The following is a 17,646-nucleotide window of genomic DNA, read 5'->3' as shown; positions in this document are numbered from 1 at the left end:
GCACCAACGATTCTCCACAAGCTATCAAGAGGATACCTCCAGGTCTAGATTTAATTTGTAATCTCTAAGTTTAAATTTTCAAGAGGACTCTTCGCAGAAGTAACAACGATCTTCCACAAGCTATGAAGAGGATACTTTTAAGTCTAGATTTAATTTGTAATCACTATGTTTAAATATCCAAGAGGACTCTTCGAAGAAGTAACAACGATTTTCCACAAGCTATGAAGAGGATACTTTTAAGTCTAGATTAATGTTGTATTCTCTAAGTTTGTATTTTCGAGAGGACTCTTCAGAGAAGCACCAACGATTCTCCACAAGCTATGAAGAGGATACCTTTAGGTCTAGATTTATTCTGTAATCTCTAAGTTCAAATATTCAAAAGGACTCTCAGGAGAAGCAACAACGATTCGTCACAAGCTATGAAGAGGATACCCTTAAGTCTAGATTTAATTTGTATTTTCTAAGTTTGTATTTTCGAGAGGACTCTTCAGAGGAGCACCAACGATTCTCCACAAGCTATCGAGAGGATACCTTTAGGTCTAGATTTAATTCGTAATCTCTAAGTTTAAATATCCAAGAGGACTCTTCGAAGAAGTAACAACGATCTTCCACAAGCTATGAAGAGGATACTTTTAAGTCTAGATTAATTTCGTATTTTCTAAGTTTGTATTTTCGAGGGGACTCTTCAGAGGAGCAACAACGATTCTCCACAAGCTATGAAGAGAATACTTTTAAGTTTAGATTTCATTTGTAATCTATAAGTTTAAATATCCAAGAGGACTCTTCGAAGAAGTAACAACGATTTTCCACAAGCTATGAAGAGGATACTTTTAAGTCTAGAATAATGTTGTATTCTCTAAGTTTGTATTTTCGAGAGGACTCTTCAGAGGAGCACCAACGGATCTCCACAAGCTATGAAGAGGATACCTTCAGGTCTAGATTTATTTTGTAATCTCTAAGTTCAAATATTCAAAAGGACTCTCAGGAGAAGCAACAACGATTCGTCACAAGCTATGAAGAGGATACCCTTAAGTCTAGATTTAATTTGTATTTTCTAAGTTTATCATCTCAAGAGGACTCTTCAGAGAGTCACAACGATTCATCCCAAGCTATGAAGAGGCTACCTTTAGGTCTAGATTTGATTTGTATTTTTTAAGTTAGTATTTTCGAGAGGACTCTACAGAGAGGCAACAACGATTCTTCACAAGCTATGAAGAGGATACCTTCAGGTCTAGATTTAATTTTTATCTTCTAAGTTTGTAATTTCGAGGAGACTCTTCAAAAGAGCACCATCGATTCTCCACGAGTTATGAAGAGGATATCTTCAGGTCTTGATTTAGTCTTTATTTTCTAAGTCTATATTCTCAAGAGGAATCTTCAGAGAAGCAACAACGATTCTCCACAAGCTATGAAGAGGATACTTTTAAGTCTAGATTTAATTTGTAATCTGTAAGTTCAAATGTTCAAGAGGACTCTTCAGAGAAGCACCAACAATTCTCCACAAGCTATAGAGAGGATACTCTCAAGTCTAGATTTAAGTTGTAATCTATAAGTTCAAATATCCAAAAGGACTCTCAGGAGAAGCAACAACGATTCGTCACAAGCTATGAAGAGGCTACCTTTAGGTCTAGATTTGATTTGTATTTTTTAAGTTAGAATTTTCGAGAGGACTCTACAGAGAGGCAACAACGATTCTTCACAAGCTATGAAGAGGATACCTTTAGGTCTAGATTCAATTTTTATCTTTTAAGTTTGTAATTTCGAGGAGACTCTTCAAAAGAGCACCATCGATTCTCCACGAGCTATGAAGAGGATACCTTCAGGTCTAGATTCAGTCTTCATTTTCTAAGTCTATATTCTTAAGAGGAATCTCCAGAGAAGCAACAACGATTCTCCACAAGCTATAAAGAGGATACTCTTAAGTTTAGATTTAATTTGTAATCTAGAAGTTTAAATATCCAAAAGGACTCTCAGGATAAGCAACAACGATTCTCCACAAGCTATGAAGAGGATACTTTTAAGTCTAGATTTAATTTGTATTTTCTAAGTTTATCATCTCAAGAGGACTCTTCAGAGAGTAACAACGATTCTCCGCAAGCTATGAAGAGGATACCTGTAGGTCCAGATATTTTTCGGACCATAGCGAGGATGTTTGCTGCCAATACATGTGTCCTAGGCAATTCCAGAGAAGTTGTTCCCACCGCATTTGTCTGTTGAGGAATGTGGTAAGTAGTTTTCACGATTCACAGCATCTGTTGATCGCTGTTATCTGTGTGCAACACACATGCTGACAATACCTATGAGAATTCTGATTCGTTATCAATTGCATGTTTGTTTCAGATGTTGTTCACTACACTGGATAACAAACTTGTGACTAAATTGACAGAAAGAACAGGGGACGTTGAGCTAGATGTATCCGACAATGTGATAGTGGTGAGTAATTACTCAAAGATGATGCAGTCAATTACATAGATCATTATTGTTAGAATCATGAGTTGTCGATCATGGTCAACAGATGGTTGTCAACAAGTATTTTAATAAGTGTTCTCTTAACGTGTTGTGATAGTGCAGTACGTCTGCATCTGTAGCTTCCGAGTCTTGGTACATGAGACTTATCTTGAATCTCCCTAATATTCAGAATCTAATCATTCATAGCGCTATCAAATATGCGATTTCTGCTATTTTATTTCTACCTCTGGGATTTCCACTGTGTTATTATAGTTGTTTGTTTTTCCCAACTATTGCACTCATTATTTTTATTATTCATTTTTGTGAGTACCCAGATGTCCTCATAAGAACTATTAGCATCTAACAATCGATTCCAGAGCTGGAACCTAATAATTTTATAACCTGAAATTTTACGCGTGTCATTCGGAGTGAGTCAGATATGGCAAGCATTATTGAAACATATCTCGATATTTTGGCATTCCAGTACCAGTAACGCATATTCAGTTTGTTTGAATTCGTTTGAAAAGGTAATTATTTCCAAATTCGGCGGTTAAACGCCACGTTCGCTGATTGGTCGGGCATAGCGCGGAAAACAATTGCCGATCGAACGATTGGCATTGTTTTGTAGAAATTTCTGGGATGCTGTTCGCAAGCACGCCGCTCCGACTTTTTTACGGTTTTATTGTTGAAATATTTTGTCCCCGATGCCGAATTGTGACAAATTATCGATCAACAACTGCCATGATCGTTTTGAGACGTGTGTGAGATGAGCAGCGTTGTTTGAGTGAGTAATATCCGACATATTAGATGTAACACATAGTCGTTGGTTGGTTACCATGCTTTCGATTGCGTGAGCCGGGATTGGTGGGGCGAAAAAATTGTGATGCAATAGTCGAGTCAATCAGACTAGGCCGCGGAAAACAATTGCCGATCGGACGACTGGCATCGTTTTGTGGAAATTTCTGGGATGCTGTTCGCAAGCACGCCGCTCCGACTTTTTTACGGTTTTATTGTTGAAATATCTTGTCCCCGAAGCCGAATTGTGACAAATTATCGATCAACAACTGCCGTGATCGTATTGTGACGAGTGTGAGCTGAGCAGCGTTGTTTGAGTGAGTAATATTAGACATATTAGATGTATCACATAGTCGTTGGTTGGTCTCTGTGCTCTTGATTACGTGAACCCCGAATTCGCGGGGTGACAAAATGGCGGCGCAAACATTTAAGCCCATCAGATTAGGTTTTTATTAGGTATTCGTGATAAAAAGCTGTTCTTGATGTTTGCAAGTTGAATCGGAGTATCAGGGCATGTGGCAGATATGGGAGTCACATATTTCCCATGTAATTTGTTGGTTGGGTAATAGCTTGCCCGGCTGCGGCCCGAGGAGGGCCGCCCGCGATCTGTTGAATCAGCAAAATTTGAGTTACACCGAAATCTAGAGTAGGAAACTTGAGGATTATCTGGCAAAATAGTATGCTCGGTGTTCATAGCTTATGCCGTCGTGGTTTGGTTGTATTCTAATGAACGAGTCAATCGAGCGGGAATCCCACAACGCCAGTGCGTCACATGGTGCTAGGTGGCAGTGTTGAGGTGAAGTAGCGCGAAAAAAAATGCTTTCGAGCATGTTCAAATAGGTATTGTCAAACACTGAGCTTATATTCTATCGCATCTCATCGTGTAAATTTCATGCCCAACTATTGGAAGCTAACTATCGTCAACAACCAACATATGAAGCGAAGTCTGCTTCCGATCATTCTCAAGGTGGGTTCTAATGCATTCTATCTTTTTGTGCAGCAATCAAATCGGACCATAGCGAGGATGTTTGCTGCCAATACATGTGTCCAAGGCAATTCCAGAGAAGTTGTTCTCACCGCATGTGTCTGTTGAGGAATGTGGTAAGTAGTTTTCACGATTCACAGCATCTGTCGATCGCTGTTATCTGTGTTCAACACACATGCTGACGATACCTATGAGAATTCTGAATCGTCATCAATTGCATGATTCTTCCAGATGATGTTCACTACAGTGGACAACAAACTTGTGAATGAATTGACAGAAAGAACAGGGGACGTTGAGCTAGATGTATCCGACAATGTGATAGTGGTGAGTAATTACTCAAAGATGATGCAGTCAATTACATAGATCATTATTGTTAGAATCAGGAGTTGTCGATAATGGTCAACAGATTGTGACAGTTGGAATGATATCGAAACCTAATTGACACTGTTTCTTGCAATTTGTAGAGTGTGCTTGGTGTAGTTTGGCATCCGTGGAAGGAAAAATTGACACTGGAAAGCTGACATTAGGCTTGAGTGCTGCGACTTGGATACTGAGTTTTACATGTTGAAGATGTGTTTGCAACAAAGGCTGAACAAGCAGATGCGAAGAGTGTGATACGTGATGAGGACCGGCTCCAGAATGCAGTGAATCCAGAAGAAGAAATTCACCTTCGGCAGAGTTGGCAAGTCGCATGCGTTTGATTTGCTATCTATCTTTCCTCAATCTTTGCTCTTTGTGGCATGGCGGTACCAATGTTCATTTATGTGTATTATTTTAGAATTGAAAACGTTAGTTTGAGTTCCCAGTATAGATTGTGAAATTTTCAAACAATGTTTTAATGTAGTCGAGCTGTTTGGTCTCTTTAAATTGATCAGTGAAAGAAGTCGATTCAATCATTATATGATTTTGGTCATACGTGGCTTAGTTCTGATTCTAACTATAATAAACTATATTGGAAGTTTATTCTTGATTTCAAAGTCAACTCAGAGCCAGCAATCTTGAAATAGGATGTACTGACCCGTTCTTCCCCTACAGTGAAAACCAACAAAGTAAGTCCTGAACCACGTTGTGTGATTGACAAGAACAGAATGAGTGTGTTGGTGAAAATGAGTTTCGTAATTAGATATAGGTGGATGTAGGTAGGAATGGGTAGGCCGGGTGCTGTGTGTGGGTTGGATTATATGTGCGTTAATATTTAAGAAAATCCTGGATTGAGACTGGCTTGGGAACGCTGGTTTCAATGCCATGGTTCGATCAGATCGCTTGTCGGGTTGAGGGGGCCTAGAAAAATGAGGGTAGGCAGGAACTGCGAACGGGTAGGAAGGTAATTCATAAGCCGTGATGTTCCTTCGTTTCACAGCGTCCTTCAATCGCAATTGTTCCCAATATTGAATTCAGTATAGCAAAACATGCCTACTTCGGTACAAACATCTTGAAAGTTTGTATTGTTCGCGAGTCTTGTCTTGGAAATAAACCAACATAATAGCTATGCGATTGTTGGACTGGGTAAGATGCTCTTTCTTCTCTCTGTGCTAACGTGGAGTACAGAAATGAGGAAAGATGCTGCGCCTGAAGCCATCATCTGGAAGAGGATCGCCGACCGCCGTGCCACTAATTTTCTCTATCTCTATTTTATTTATTTTCCTTTCCTCCTTTTTCTTTCATTCGATCGTCGTGTCGAATACTTATCTCTCATCGTTTGATGCATGCGTGTGAGTAGATAAAGACTCCGAGCAAGCTTGCCATTAGAGTTCGGACTCGAAACTTTGCACTTTATTTTACCACATACTCACATTTCACTGCTGTATGTTTCAGGTCGTCGAGTGAGAGGATTGAGCCTACCAGAGATCTCAGATTAGAAAATTTCTGTTTTCCATGAGTATCTCAATCTAATCCGAAATGCTGCGTGTTTCAGGTCTCCGAGTGAGCGAGGTCTTCGGTGATGAAGTCCTCGGATAAGAACGATTGTCGCATCGTCATGATTCTCTTACTAATCCGTTTTGCTGTGGGTTTCAGGTCGACTGAGCGAGCAAGGTTTCTCCTCTGGAAAACCACGACGTAATAAGCGACAATCTCATCAATATTTTGAAGCCTATATGAGACGGTGTTTTGTCGACTGACCACGGGTAAAGATTGCTTTCTTTCATGTTTTTCATTCGAAAATACATCAGTCGTCAAAATCGCGACCTCAGAGAGAGAGTAACTTCGAAGATATGATTTGACGTTCAGATTCGCATAATTATCTCATTAGTCTTGTATCCACAAAATTGAAGAGATTATCGAAGCTGCAAGACTGAGAGTCAATAGGCAATATATTTAGGCTCCGACTAGAATAATTATTTCATAAGTTTTGTATTCTCGGAAAAAGACGAATTATCGAAACATGATCATCGCGGACTCGCGCGAGAAAGCGAGAGTACTCTTGGGCTCAGACTGTATTAATTATCTAATGAGTTTTGTTAACTATCTATGAAGAGGCTACCTTTAGGTCTAGATTTGATTTGTATTTTTTAAGTTAGTATTTTCGAGAGGACTCTACAGAGAGGCAACAACGATTCTTCACAAGCTATGAAGAGGATACCTTTAGGTCTAGATTTAATTTTTATCTTCTAAGTTTGTAATTTCGAGGAGACTCTTCAAAAGAGCACCATCGATTCTCCACAAGCTATCAAGAGGATACCTTCAGGTCTAGATTTAATTTGTAATCTCTAAGTTTAAATTTCCAAGAGGACTCTTCGCAGAAGTAACAACGATCTTCCACAAGCTATGAAGAGGATACTTTTAAGTCTAGATTTAATTTGTAATCACTATGTTTAAATATCCAAGAGGACTCTTTGAAGAAGTAACAACGATTTTCCACAAGCTATGAAGAGGATACTTTTAAGTCTAGATTAATGTTGTATTCTCTAAGTTTGTATTTTCGAGAGGACTCTTCAGAGGAGCACCAACGATTCTCCACAAGCTATGAAGAGGATACCTTTAGGTCTAGATTTATTTTGTAATCTCTAAGTTCAAATATCCAAAAAGACTCTCAGGAGAAGCAACAACGATTCGTCACAAGCTATGAAGAGGATACCCTTAAGTCTAGATTTAATTTGTATTTTCTAAGTTTGTATTTTCGAGAGGACTCTTCAGAGGAGCACCAACGATTCTCCACAAGCTATCAAGAGGATACTTTTAAGTCTAGATTTAATTTGTATTTTCTAAGTTTATCATCTCAAGAGGACTCTTCAGAGGAGCACCAACGATTCTCCACAAGCTATGAAGAGGCTACCTTTAGGTCTAGATTTAATTTGTAATCTCTAAGTTTAAATATCCAAGAGGACTCTTCGAAGAAGTAACAACGATCTTCCACAAGCTATGAAGAGGATACTTTTAAGTCTAGATTAATTTCGTATTTTCTAAGTTTGTATTTTCGAGGGGACTCTTCAGAGGAGCAACAACGATTCTCCACAAGCTATGAAGAGGATACTTTTAAGTCTAGATTCAATTTGTAATCTGTAAGTTCAAATGTTCAAGAGGAATCTTCAGAAAAGCAACAACGATTCATCACAAGCTATGAAGAGGATACCTTCCAGTCTAGATTTAATTCGTATTTTCTAAGTTTGTAATTTTGAGAGGACTCTTCAGAGGAGCACCAACGATTCTCCACAAGCTATCAAGAGGATACCTTCAGGTCTAGATTTAATTTGTAATCTCTAAGTTTAAATTTCCAAGAGGACTCTTTGTAGAAGTAACAACGATCTTCCACAAGCTATGAAGAGGATACTTTTAAGTCTAGATTTAATTTGTAATCACTATGTTTAAATATCCAAGAGGACTCTGCGAAGAAGTAACAACGATTTTCCACAAGCTATGAAGAGGATACTTTTAAGTCTAGATTAATGTTGTATTCTCTAAGTTTGTATTTTCGAGAGGACTCTTCAGAGGAGCACCAACGATTCTCCACAAGCTATGAAGAGGATACCTTTAGGTCTAGATTTATTTTGTAATCTCTAAGTTCAAATATCCAAAAGGACTCTCAGGAGAAGCAACAACGATTCGTCACAAGCTATGAAGAGGATACTTTTAAGTCTAGATTTAATTTGTATTTTCTAAGTTTGTATTTTCGAGAGGACTCTTCAGAGGAGCACCAACGATTCTCCACAAGCTATCAAGAGGATACTTTTAAGTCTAGATTTAATTTGTATTTTCTAAGTTTATCATCTCAAGAGGACTCTTCAGAGGAGCACCAACGATTCTCCACAAGCTATGAAGAGGCTACCTTTAGGTCTAGATTTAATTTGTAATCTCTAAGTTTAAATATCCAAGAGGACTCTTCGCAGACGTAACAACGATCTTCCACAAGCTATGAAGAGGATACTTTTAAGTCTAGATTTAATTTGTAATCACTATGTTTAAATATCCAAGAGGACTCTTCAGAGAAGTAACAACGATCTTCCACAAGCTATGAAGAGGATACTTTTAAGTCTAGATTAATGTTGTATTCTCTAAGTTTGTATTTTCGAGAGGACTCTTCAGAGGAGCAACAACGATTCTCCACAAGCTATGAAGAGGATACCTTTAGGTCTAGATTTATTTTGTAATCTCTAAGTTCAAATATCCAAAAGGACTCTCAGGAGAAGCAACAACGATTCGTCACAAGCTATGAAGAGGATACCCTTAAGTCTAGATTTAATTTGTATTTTCTAAGTTTGTATTTTCGAGAGGACTCTTCAGAGGAGCACCAACGATTCTCCACAAGCTATCAAGAGGATACTTTTAAGTCTAGATTTAATTTGTATTTTCTAAGTTTATCATCTCAAGAGGACTCTTCAGAGGAGCACCAACGATTCTCCACAAGCTATGAAGAGGCTACCTTTAGGTCTAGATTCAATTTGTAATCTCTAAGTTTAAATATCCAAGAGGACTCTTCGAAGAAGTAACAACGATCTTCCACAAGCTATGAAGAGGATACTTTTAAGTCTAGATTAATTTCGTATTTTCTAAGTTTGTATTTTCGAGGGGACTCTTCAGAGGAGCAACAACGATTCTCCACAAGCTATGAAGAGGATACTTTTAAGTCTAGATTCAATTTGTAATCTGTAAGTTCAAATGTTCAAGAGGAATCTTCAGAGAAGCAACAACGATTCATCACAAGCTATGAAGAGGATACCTTCCAGTCTAGATTTAATTCGTATTTTCTAAGTTTGTAATTTTAAGAGGACTCTTCAGAGGAGCACCAACGATTCTCCACAAGCTATCAAGAGGATACCTTCAGGTCTAGATTTAATTTGTAATCTCTAAGTTTAAATTTCCAAGAGGACTCTTCGCAGAAGTAACAACGATCTTCCACAAGCTATGAAGAGGATACTTTGAAGTCTAGATTTAATTTGTAATCACTATGTTTAAATATCCAAGAGGACTCTGCGAAGAAGTAACAACGATTTTCCACAAGCTATGAAGAGGATACTTTTAAGTCTAGATTAATGTTGTATTCTCTAAGTTTGTATTTTCGAGAGGACTCTTCAGAGGAGCAACAACGATTCTCCACAAGCTATGAAGAGGATACCTTTAGGTCTAGATTTATTTTGTAATCTCTAAGTTCAAATATCCAAAAGGACTCTCAGGAGAAGCAACAACGATTCGTCACAAGCTATGAAGAGGATACCCTTAAGTCTAGATTGAATTTGTATTTTCTAAGTTTGTATTTTCGAGAGGACTCTTCAGAGGAGCACCAACGATTCTCCACAAGCTATCAAGAGGATACTTTTAAGTCTAGATTTAATTTGTATTTTCTAAGTTTATCATCTCAAGAGGACTCTTCAGAGGAGCACCAACGATTCTCCACAAGCTATGAAGAGGCTACCTTTAGGTCTAGATTTAATTTGTAATCTCTAAGTTTAAATATCCAAGAGGACTCTTCGAAGAAGTAACAACGATCTTCCACAAGCTATGAAGAGGATACTTTTAAGTCTAGATTAATTTCGTATTTTCTAAGTTTGTATTTTCGAGGGGACTCTTCAGAGGAGCAACAACGATTCTCCACAAGCTATGAAGAGGATACTTTTAAGTCTAGATTAATTTCGTATTTTCTAAGTTTGTATTTTCGAGGGGACTCTTCAGAGGAGCAACAACGATTCTCCACAAGCTATGAAGAGGATACTTTTAAGTCTAGATTCAATTTGTAATCTGTAAGTTCAAATGTTCAAGAGGAATCTTCAGAGAAGCAACAACGATTCATCACAAGCTATGAAGAGGATACCTTCCAGTCTAGATTTAATTCGTATTTTCTAAGTTTGTAATTTTAAGAGGACTCTTCAGAGGAGCACCAACGATTCTCCACAAGCTATCAAGAGGATACCTTCAGGTCTAGATTTAATTTGTAATCTCTAAGTTTAAATTTCCAAGAGGACTCTTCGCAGAAGTAACAACGATCTTCCACAAGCTATGAAGAGGATACTTTTAAGTCTAGATTTAATTTGTAATCACTATGTTTAAATATCCAAGAGGACTCTGCGAAGAAGTAACAACGATTTTCCACAAGCTATGAAGAGGATACTTTTAAGTCTAGATTAATGTTGTATTCTCTAAGTTTGTATTTTCGAGAGGACTCTTCAGAGGAGCACCAACGATTCTCCACAAGCTATGAAGAGGATACCTTTAGGTCTAGATTTATTTTGTAATCTCTAAGTTCAAATATCCAAAAGGACTCTCAGGAGAAGCAACAACGATTCGTCACAAGCTATGAAGAGGATACCCTTAAGTCTAGATTTAATTTGTATTTTCTAAGTTTGTATTTTCGAGAGGACTCTTCAGAGGAGCACCAACGATTCTCCACAAGCTATCAAGAGGATACTTTTAAGTCTAGATTTAATTTGTATTTTCTAAGTTTATCATCTCAAGAGGACTCTTCAGAGGAGCACCAACGATTCTCCACAAGCTATGAAGAGGCTACCTTTAGGTCTAGATTTAATTTGTAATCTCTAAGTTTAAATATCCAAGAGGACTCTTCGAAGAAGTAACAACGATCTTCCACAAGCTATGAAGAGGATACTTTTAAGTCTAGATTAATTTCGTATTTTCTAAGTTTGTATTTTCGAGGGGACTCTTCAGAGGAGCAACAACGATTCTCCACAAGCTATGAAGAGGATACTTTTAAGTCTAGATTCAATTTGTAATCTGTAAGTTCAAATGTTCAAGAGGAATCTTCAGAGAAGCAACAACGATTCATTACAAGCTATGAAGAGGATACCTTCCAGTCTAGATTTAATTCGTATTTTCTAAGTTTGTAATTTTGAGAGGACTCTTCAGAGGAGCACCAACGATTCTCCACAAGCTATCAAGAGGATACCTTCAGGTCTAGATTTAATTTGTAATCTCTAAGTTTAAATTTCCAAGAGGACTCTTCGCAGAAGTAACAACGATCTTCCACAAGCTATGAAGAGGATACTTTTAAGTCTAGATTTAATTTGTAATCACTATGTTTAAATATCCAAGAGGACTCTGCGAAGAAGTAACAACGATTTTCCACAAGCTATGAAGAGGATACTTTTAAGTCTAGATTAATGTTGTATTCTCTAAGTTTGTATTTTCGAGAGGACTCTTCAGAGGAGCACCAACGATTCTCCACAAGCTATGAAGAGGATACCTTTAGGTCTAGATTTATTTTGTAATCTCTAAGTTCAAATATCCAAAAGGACTCTCAGGAGAAGCAACAACGATTCGTCACAAGCTATGAAGAGGATACCCTTAAGTCTAGATTTAATTTGTATTTTCTAAGTTTGTATTTTCGAGAGGACTCTTCAGAGGAGCACCAACGATTCTCCACAAGCTATCAAGAGGATACTTTTAAGTCTAGATTTAATTTGTATTTTCTAAGTTTATCATCTCAAGAGGACTCTTCAGAGGAGCACCAACGATTCTCCACAAGCTATGAAGAGGCTACCTTTAGGTCTAGATTTAATTTGTAATCTCTAAGTTTAAATATCCAAGAGGACTCTTCAAAGAAGTAACAACGATCTTCCACAAGCTATGAAGAGGATACTTTTAAGTCTAGATTAATTTCGTATTTTCTAAGTTTGTATTTTCGAGGGGACTCTTCAGAGGAGCAACAACGATTCTCCACAAGCTATGAAGAGGATACTTTTAAGTCTAGATTTAATTCGTATCTTCCAAGTTTGTCATCTCGAAAGGAATCTTCAGAGTAGCAACGACGATTCTCAACAAGCTATGAAGAGGATACTTTCAAGTCTAGATTTAATTTGTAATCACTATGTTTAAATATCCAAGAGGACTCTTCAGAGAAGTAACAACGATCTTCCACAAGCTATGAAGAGGATACTTTTAAGTCTAGATTAATTTCGTATTTTCTAAGTTTGTATTTTCGAGGGGACTCTTCAGAGGAGCAACAACGATTCTCCACAAGCTATGAAGAGGATACTTTTAAGTCTAGATTCAATTTGTAATCTGTAAGTTCAAATGTTCAAGAGGAATCTTCAGAGAAGCAACAACGATTCATCACAAGCTATGAAGAGGATACCTTCCAGTCTAGATTTAATTCGTATTTTCTAAGTTTGTAATTTTGAGAGGACTCTTCAGAGGAGCACCAACGATTCTCCACAAGCTATCAAGAGGATACCTTCAGGTCTAGATTTAATTTGTAATCTCTAAGTTTAAATTTCCAAGAGGACTCTTCGCAGACGTAACAACGATCTTCCACAAGCTATGAAGAGGATACTTTTAAGTCTAGATTTAATTTGTAATCACTATGTTTAAATATCCAAGAGGACTCTGCGAAGAAGTAACAACGATTTTCCACAAGCTATGAAGAGGATACTCTTAAGTTTAGATTTCATTTGTAATCTATAAGTTTAAATATCCAAGAGGACTCTTCGAAGAAGTAACAACGATTTTCCACAAGCTATGAAGAGGATACTTTTAAGTCTAGATTAATGTTGTATTCTCTAAGTTTGTATTTTCGAGAGGACTCTTCAGAGGAGCACCAACGATTCTCCACAAGCTATGAAGAGGCCACCTTTAGGTCTAGATTTAATTTGTAATCTCTAAGTTTAAATATCCAAGAGGACTCTTAGAAGAAGTAACAACGATCTTCCACAAGCTATGAAGAGGATACTTTTAAGTCTAGATTAATTTCGTATTTTCTAAGTTTGTATTTTCGAGGGGACTCTTCAGAGGAGCAACAACGATTTTCCACAAGCTATGAAGAGGATACTTTTAAGTCTAGATTCAATTTGTAATCTGTAAGTTCAAATGTTCAAGAGGAATCTTCAGAGAAGCAACAACGATTCATCACAAGCTATGAAGAGGATACCTTCCAGTCTAGATTTAATTCGTATTTTCTAAGTTTGTATTTTCGAGAGGACTCTTCAGAGGAGCACCAACGATTCTCCACAAGCTATCAAGAGGATACTTTTAAGTCTAGATTTAATTTGTATTTTCTAAGTTTATCATCTCAAGAGGACTCTTCAGAGGAGCACCAACGATTCTCCACAAGCTATGAAGAGGCTACCTTCAGGTCTAGATTTAATTTGTAATCTCTAAGTTTAAATATCCAAGAGGACTCTTCGAAGAAGTAAAAACGATCTTCCACAAGCTATGAAGAGGATACTTTTAAGTCTAGATTAATTTCGTATTTTCTAAGTTTGTATTTTCGAGGGGACTCTTCAGAGGAGCAACAACGATTCTCCACAAGCTATGAAGAGGATACTTTTAAGTCTAGATTCAATTTGTAATCTGTAAGTTCAAATGTTCAAGAGGAATCTCCAGAGAAGCAACAACGATTCATCACAAGCTATGAAGAGGATACCTTCCAGTCTAGATTTAATTCGTATTTTCTAAGTTTGTAATTTTGAGAGGACTCTTCAGAGGAGCACCAACGATTCTCCACAAGCTATCAAGAGGATACCTTCAGGTCTAGATTTAATTTGTAATCTCTAAGTTTAAATTTCCAAGAGGACTCTTCGCAGAAGTAACAACGATCTTCCACAAGCTATGAAGAGGATACTTTTAAGTCTAGATTAATGTTGTATTCTCTAAGTTTGTATTTTCGAGAGGACTCTTCAGAGGAGCACCAACGATTCTCCACAAGCTATGAAGAGGATACCTTTAGGTCTAGATTTATTTTGTAATCTCTAAGTTCAAATATCCAAAAGGACTCTCAGGAGAAGCAACAACGATTCGTCACAAGCTATGAAGAGGATACCCTTAAGTCTAGATTTAATTTGTATTTTCTAAGTTTGTATTTTCGAGAGGACTCTTCAGAGGAGCACCAACGATTTTCCACAAGCTATCAAGAGGATACTTTTAAGTCTAGATTTAATTTGTATTTTCTAAGTTTATCATCTCAAGAGGACTCTTCAGAGGAGCACCAACGATTCTCCACAAGCTATGAAGAGGCTACCTTTAGGTCTAGATTTAATTTGTAATCTCTAAGTTCAAATATTCAAAAGGACTCTCAGGAGAAGCAACAACGATTCGTCACAAGCTATGAAGAGGATACCCTTAAGTCTAGATTTAATTTGTATTTTCTAAGTTTGTATTTTCGAGAGCTCTCTTCAGAGGAGCACCAACGATTCTCCACAAGCTATCAAGAGGATACCTTTAGGTCTAGATTTAATTTGTAATCTCTAAGTTTAAATATCCAAGAGGACTCTTCGAAGAAGTAACAACGATCTTCCACAAGCTATGAAGAGGATACTTTGAAGTCTAGATTAATTTCGTATTTTCTGAGTTTGTAATTTCGAGGGGACTCTTCAGAGGAGTAACAACGATTCTCCACAAGCTATGAAGAGGATACTTTTAAGTCTAGATTTAATTCGTCATTTCTAAGTTTTTAATTTCGAAAGGACTCTTCAGAGAAGCACCAACGATTCTCCACAAGCTATGAAGAGGATACTTTTAAGTCTAGAATTAATTTGTATTTTCTAAGTTTGTATTTTCGAGAGGACTCCTCAGAGGAGCACCAACGATTCTCCACAAGCTATGAAGAGGATACCTTCAGGTCTAGATTTAATTTTTCATTTCTAAGTTTATATTCCCGAGAGGACTCTTCAGAGAAGCAACAACGATTCATCACAGGCTATGAAGAGGATACTTTTAAGTCTAGATTAAATTCGTCATTTCTAAGTTTGTATTTCCGAGAGGACTCCTCAGAGGAGCACCAACGATTCTCCACAAGCTATGACGAGGATACCTTTAGGTCTAGATTTAATTTGTATTTTCTAAGTTTGTATTTTCGAGAGGACTCCTCAGAGGAGCACCAACGATTCATCACAAGCTATGAAGAGGATACCTTCAGGTCTAGATTTAATTTTCAATCTCTAAGTTTGTATTTTCGAGAGGACTCTTCAGAGAAGCAACAACGATTCATCACAAGCTATGAAGAGGATACCTTTAGGTCTAGATTTAATTTTCAATCTCTAAGTTTGTATTTTTGAGAGGACTCCTCAGAGGAGCACCAACGATTCTCCACAAGCTATGAAGAGGATACCTTTAGGTCTAGATTTAATTTGTATTTTCTAAGTTTGTATTTTCGAGAGGACTCTTCAGAGAAGCAACAACGATTCATCACAAGCTATGAAGAGGATACCTTTAGGTCTAGATTTAATTTGTATTTTCTAAGTTTGTATTTTCGAGAGGACTCTTCAGAGGAGCACCAACGATTCTCCACAAGCTATGAAGAGGATACCTTTAGGTCTAGATTTATTTTGTAATCTCTAAGTTCAAATATCCAAAAGGACTCTCAGGAGAAGCAACAACGATTCGTCACAAGCTATGAAGAGGATACCCTTAAGTCTAGATTTAATTTGTATTTTCTAAGTTTGTATTTTCGAGAGGACTCTTCAGAGGAGCACCAACGATTCTCCACAAGCTATCAAGAGGATACTTTTAAGTCTAGATTTAATTTGTATTTTCTAAGTTTATCATCTCAAGAGGACTCTTCAGAGGAGCACCAACGATTCTCCACAAGCTATGAAGAGGCTACCTTTAGGTCTAGATTTAATTTGTAATCTCTAAGTTTAAATATCCAAGAGGACTCTTCAAAGAAGTAACAACGATCTTCCACAAGCTATGAAGAGGATACTTTTAAGTCTAGATTAATTTCGTATTTTCTAAGTTTGTATTTTCGAGGGGACTCTTCAGAGGAGCAACAACGATTCTCCACAAGCTATGAAGAGGATACTTTTAAGTCTAGATTTAATTCGTATCTTCCAAGTTTGTCATCTCGAAAGGAATCTTCAGAGTAGCAACGACGATTCTCAACAAGCTATGAAGAGGATACTTTCAAGTCTAGATTTAATTTGTAATCACTATGTTTAAATATCCAAGAGGACTCTTCAGAGAAGTAACAACGATCTTCCACAAGCTATGAAGAGGATACTTTTAAGTCTAGATTAATTTCGTATTTTCTAAGTTTGTATTTTCGAGGGGACTCTTCAGAGGAGCAACAACGATTCTCCACAAGCTATGAAGAGGATACTTTTAAGTCTAGATTCAATTTGTAATCTGTAAGTTCAAATGTTCAAGAGGAATCTTCAGAGAAGCAACAACGATTCATCACAAGCTATGAAGAGGATACCTTCCAGTCTAGATTTAATTCGTATTTTCTAAGTTTGTAATTTTGAGAGGACTCTTCAGAGGAGCACCAACGATTCTCCACAAGCTATCAAGAGGATACCTTCAGGTCTAGATTTAATTTGTAATCTCTAAGTTTAAATTTCCAAGAGGACTCTTCGCAGACGTAACAACGATCTTCCACAAGCTATGAAGAGGATACTTTTAAGTCTAGATTTAATTTGTAATCACTATGTTTAAATATCCAAGAGGACTCTGCGAAGAAGTAACAACGATTTTCCACAAGCTATGAAGAGGATACTCTTAAGTTTAGATTTCATTTGTAATCTATAAGTTTAAATATCCAAGAGGACTCTTCGAAGAAGTAACAACGATTTTCCACAAGCTATGAAGAGGATACTTTTAAGTCTAGATTAATGTTGTATTCTCTAAGTTTGTATTTTCGAGAGGACTCTTCAGAGGAGCACCAACGATTCTCCACAAGCTATGAAGAGGCCACCTTTAGGTCTAGATTTAATTTGTAATCTCTAAGTTTAAATATCCAAGAGGACTCTTAGAAGAAGTAACAACGATCTTCCACAAGCTATGAAGAGGATACTTTTAAGTCTAGATTAATTTCGTATTTTCTAAGTTTGTATTTTCGAGGGGACTCTTCAGAGGAGCAACAACGATTTTCCACAAGCTATGAAGAGGATACTTTTAAGTCTAGATTCAATTTGTAATCTGTAAGTTCAAATGTTCAAGAGGAATCTTCAGAGAAGCAACAACGATTCATCACAAGCTATGAAGAGGATACCTTCCAGTCTAGATTTAATTCGTATTTTCTAAGTTTGTATTTTCGA

This window comes from Athalia rosae, chromosome 4 (assembly GCF_917208135.1).
Source record: "Athalia rosae chromosome 4, iyAthRosa1.1, whole genome shotgun sequence".
NCBI classification, from domain to species: domain Eukaryota; kingdom Metazoa; phylum Arthropoda; class Insecta; order Hymenoptera; family Athaliidae; genus Athalia; species Athalia rosae.
The sequence above is the reverse complement of the archived record's forward strand: the minus strand, read 5'-3'. Positions refer to the sequence as shown.